Below are 5,041 nucleotides of genomic sequence, written 5' to 3' on the forward strand. Positions count from 1 at the left end.
AGGCGCCCGGCGCAACGCGCGAGGTGCCAATGAAATAAAATAGAAAACGGTAAAGTGCTATAGAGGAGCCGCACCTAGAGGGCTCTCGGCCCCTGCCCCGTGTCACTAAGGGAGCTGCACCGCGGGAGCGTCGGGGCAGCGCTGCTGGTTAAACAGAGCAGCACGGGAAAGGCTGGGAAACGTCAGCGCAATAAAGTATTGACAATGGTCTAAGAAATATTGTAAAGGTACTGCAGCAGGAGTGGCCGCTGCCCCGCATCACTAAAAGAGCTGCACCGCGGGAGCGTCGGGGCAGCGCTGCTGGTTAAAAAGGGGTCCGGAAAGCGTGAGAGGTGTAAAGGGAATAAAATGCTGAGCATGGTAAACGAGGTACAATAAAGGTAGTGCAGCAGGTGTGGCCGCTGCCCCGTGTGACTAAAAGAGCTGCACCGCGGGAGCGTCGGGGCAGCGCTGCTGGTTAAAAAGAGCGGCACGGGAAAGTGTGAGAGGTGTAAAGGGAATGAAATGCTGAGCATGGTAAAAGAGGTACAATAAAGGTACTGCAGCAGGTGTGGCCGCTGCCCCGCATCACTAAAAGAGCTGCACCGCGGGAGCGTCGGGGCAGCGCTGCTGGTTAAAAAGGGGTCCGGAAAGCGTGAGAGGTGTAAAGGGAATAAAATGCTGAGCATGGTAAACGAGGTACAATAAAGGTACAGCAGCAGGTGTGGCCGCTGCCCCGTGTGACTAAAAGAGCTGCACCGCGGGAGCGTCGGGGCAGTGCTGCTGGTTAAAAAGAGCGGCACGGGAAAGGCTGAGAGGTGTAAAGGGAATGAAATGCTGAGCATGGTAAACGAGGTACAATAAAGGTACTGCAGCAGGTGTGGCCGCTGCCCCGTGTGACTAAAAGAGCTGCACCGCGGGACGGTCGGGGCAGCGCTGCTGGTTAAAAAGAGCGGCACGGGAAAGGCTGAGAGGTGTAAAGGGAATGAAATGGTGAGCATGGTAAACGAGGTACAATAAAGGTACAGCAGCAGGAGTGGCCGCTGCCCCGCATCACTAAAAGAGCTGCACCGCGGGAGCGTCGGGGCAGCGCTGCTGGTTAAAAAGGGGTCCGGAAAGCGTGAGAGGTGTAAAGGGAATAAAATGCTGAGCATGGTAAACGAGGTACAATAAAGGTACAGCAGCTGGAGTGGCCGCTGCTCCGCGTCACTAAAAGAGCTGCACCGCGGGAGCGTCGGGGCAGCGCTGCTGGTTAAAAAGAGCAGCATGGGAAAGGCTGGGAAGTGTGAGCGCAATAAAATATTGACAATGGTTTAAGAAATACTGTAAAGGTACAGCAGCAGGAGTGGCCGCTGCCCCGTGTGACTAAAAGAGCTGCACCTCGGGAGCGTCGGGGCAGCGCTGCTGGTTAAAAAGAGCGGCACGGGAAAGCGTGAGAGGTGTAAAGGGAATAAAATGCTGAGCATTGTAAACGAGGTACAATAAAGGTACTGCAGCAGGTGTGGCCGCTGCCCCGCGTCACTAAAAGAGCTGCACCGCGGGACGGTCGGGGCAGCGCTGCTGGTTAAAAAGGAGTCCGGAAAGCTTGAGAGGTGTAAAGGGAATAAAATGCTGAGCATGGTAAACGAGGTACAATAAAGGTACAGCAGCAGGTGTGGCCGCTGCCCCGTGTGACTAAAAGAGCTGCACCGCGGGAGCGTCGGGGCAGCGCTGCTGGTTAAACAGAGCAGCATGGGAAAGGCTGGGAAGTGTGAGCGCAATAAAATATTGACAACGGTCTAAGAAATATTGTAAAGGTACTGCAGCAGGAGTGGCCGCTGCCCCGCATCACTAAAAGAGCTGCACCGCGGGACGGTCGGGGAAGCGCTGCTGGTTAAAAAGAGCGGCACGGGAAAGCGTGAGAGGTGTAAAGGGAATGAAATGCTGAGCATGGTAAACGAGGTACAATAAAGGTACAGCAGCAGGTGTGGCCGCTGCCCCGCATCACTAAAAGAGCTGCACCGCGGGAGCGTCGGGGCAGCGCTGCTGGTTAAAAAGGGGTCCGGAAAGCGTGAGAGGTGTAAAGGGAATAAAATGCTGAGCATGGTAAACGAGGTACAATAAAGGTACAGCAGCAGGTGTGGCCGCTGCCCCGCATCACTAAAAGAGCTGCACCGCGGGACCGTCGGGGCAGCGCTGCTGGTTAAAAAGAGCGGCACGGGAAAGGCTGAGAGGTGTAAAGGGAATAAAATGCTGAGCATGGTAATCGAGGTACAATAAAGGTACTGCAGCAGGTGTGGCCGCTGCCCCGTGTCACTAAAAGAGCTGCACCGCGGGAGCGTCGGGGCAGCGCTGCTGGTTAAAAAGGGGTCCGGAAAGCGTGAGAGGTGTAAAGGGAATAAAATGCTGAGCATGGTAAACGAGGTACAATAAAGATACTGCTGCAGGAGTGGCCGCTGCCCCGCATCACTAAAAGAGCTGCACCGCGGGAGCGTCGGGGCAGCGCTGCTGGTTAAAAAGAGCAGCACGGAAAGGCTGGGAAGTGTGAGCGGAATAAAATATTGACAATGGTCTAAGAAATATTGAAAAGGTACTGCAGCAGGAGTGGCCGCTGCCCCGCATCACTAAAAGAGCTGCACCGCGGGACGGTCGGGGAAGCGCTGCTGGTTAAAAAGAGCGGCACGGGAAAGCGTGAGAGGTGTAAAGGGAATGAAATGCTGAGCATGGTAAACGAGGTACAATAAAGGTAGTGCAGCAGGTGTGGCCGCTGCCCCGCATCACTAAAAGAGCTGCACCGCGGGAGCGTCGGGGCAGCGCTGCTGGTTAAAAAGAGCGGCACGGGAAAGCGTGAGAGGTGTAAAGGGAATAAAATGCTGAGCATGGTAAACGAGGTACAATAAAGGTACAGCAGCAGGTGTGGCCGCTGCCCCGTGTGACTAAAAGAGCTGCACCGCGGGAGCGTCGGGGCAGCGCTGCTGGTTAAAAAGAGCGGCACGGGAAAGGCTGAGAGGTGTAAAGGGAATGAAATGCTGAGCATGGTAAACGAGGTACAATAAAGGTACAGCAGCAGGTGTGGCCGCTGCCCCGCGTCACTAAAAGAGCTGCACCGCGGGACGGTCGGGGCAGCGCTGCTGGTTAAAAAGGGGTCCGGAAAGCGTGAGAGGTGTAAAGGGAATGAAATGCTGAGCATGGTAAAAGAACTACAATAAAGATACTGCAGCAGGAGTGGCCGCTGCCCCGCATCACTAAAAGAGCTGCACCGCGGGAGCGTCGGGGCAGTGCTGCTGGTTAAAAAGGGGTCCGGAAAGCGTGAGAGGTGTAAAGGGAATGAAATGCTGAGCATGGTAAACGAGGTACAATAAAGGTACAGCAGCAGGTGTGGCCGCTGCCCCGCGTCACTAAAAGAGCTGCACCGCGGGACGGTCGGGGCAGCGCTGCTGGTTAAAAAGGGGTCCGGAAAGCGTGAGAGGTGTAAAGGGAATGAAATGCTGAGCATGGTAAAAGAACTACAATAAAGATACTGCAGCAGGAGTGGCCGCTGCCCCGTGTGACTAAAAGAGCTGCACCGCGGGAGCGTCGGGGCAGCGCTGCTGGTTAAAAAGGGGTCAGGAAAGCGTGAGAGGTGTAAAGGGAATAAAATGCTGAGCATGGTAAACGAGGTACAATAAAGGTACAGCAGCAGGAGTGGCCGCTGCTCCGCGTCACTAAAAGAGCTGCACCGCGGGAGCGTCGGGGCAGCGCTGCTGGTTAAACAGAGCAGCATGGGAAAGGCTGGGAAGTGTGAGCGCAATAAAATATTGACAATGGTTTAAGAAATACTGTAAAGGTACAGCAGCAGGAGTGGCCGCTGCCCGGTGTGACTAAAAGAGCTGCACCTCGGGAGCGTCGGGGCAGCGCTGCTGGTTAAAAAGAGCGGCACGGGAAAGGCTGAGAGGTGTAAAGGGAATAAAATGCTGAGCATTGTAAACGAGGTACAATAAAGATACTGCAGCAGGAGTGGCCGCTGCCCCGCATCACTAAAAGAGCTGCACCGCGGGAGCGTCGGGGCAGCGCTGCTGGTTAAAAAGGAGTCCGGAAAGCTTGAGAGGTGTAAAGGGAATAAAATGCTGAGCATGGTAAACGAGGTACAATAAAGGTACTGCAGCAGGTGTGGCCGCTGCCCCGTGTGACTAAAAGAGCTGCACCGCGGGAGCGTCGGGGCAGCGCTGCTGGTTAAACAGAGCAGCATGGGAAAGGCTGGGAAGTGTGAGCGCAATAAAATATTGACAACGGTCTAAGAAATATTGAAAAGGTACAGCAGCAGGAGTGGCCGCTGCCCCGCATCACTAAAAGAGCTGCACCGCGGGACGGTCGGGGCAGCGCTGCTGGTTAAAAAGGGGTCCGGAAAGCGTGAGAGGTGTAAAGGGAATAAAATGCTGAGCATGGTAAACGAGGTACAATAAAGGTACTGCACCAGGTGTGGCCGCTGCCCCGTGTCACTAAAAGAGCTGCACCGCGGGAGCGTCGGGGCAGCGCTGCTGGTTAAAAGGAGCGGCACGGGAAAGCGTGAGAGGTGTAAAGGGAATGAAATGCTGAGCATGGTAAACGAGGTACAATAAAGGTACTGCAGCAGGTGTGGCCGCTGCTCCGCATCACTAAAAGAGCTGCACCGCGGGACCGTCGGGGCAGCGCTGCTGGCTAAAAAGGGGTCCGGAAAGCGTGAGAGGTGTAAAGGGAATGAAATGCTGAGCATGGTAAACGAGGTACAATAAAGGTACAGCAGCAGGTGTGGCCGCTGCCCCGTGTGACTAAAAGAGCTGCACCGCGGGACCGTCGGGGCAGCGCTGCTGTTGAAAAAGAGCGGCACGGGAAAGGCTGAGAGGTGTAAAGGGAATGAAATGCTGAGCATGGTAAACGAGGTACAATAAAGGTACTGCAGCAGGTGTGGCCGCTGCCCCGCATCACTAAAAGAGCTGCACCGCGGGACCGTCGGGGCAGCGCTGCTGGTTAAAAAGGGGTCCGGAAAGCGTGAGAGGTGTAAAGGGAATGAAATGCTGAGCATGGTAAACGAGGTACAATAAAGGTACTGCAGCAGGTGTGGCCG

This window comes from Coloeus monedula (assembly GCF_965178545.1).
Source record: "Coloeus monedula genome assembly, contig: HAP1_SCAFFOLD_71, whole genome shotgun sequence".
Classification (NCBI taxonomy): domain Eukaryota; kingdom Metazoa; phylum Chordata; class Aves; order Passeriformes; family Corvidae; genus Coloeus; species Coloeus monedula.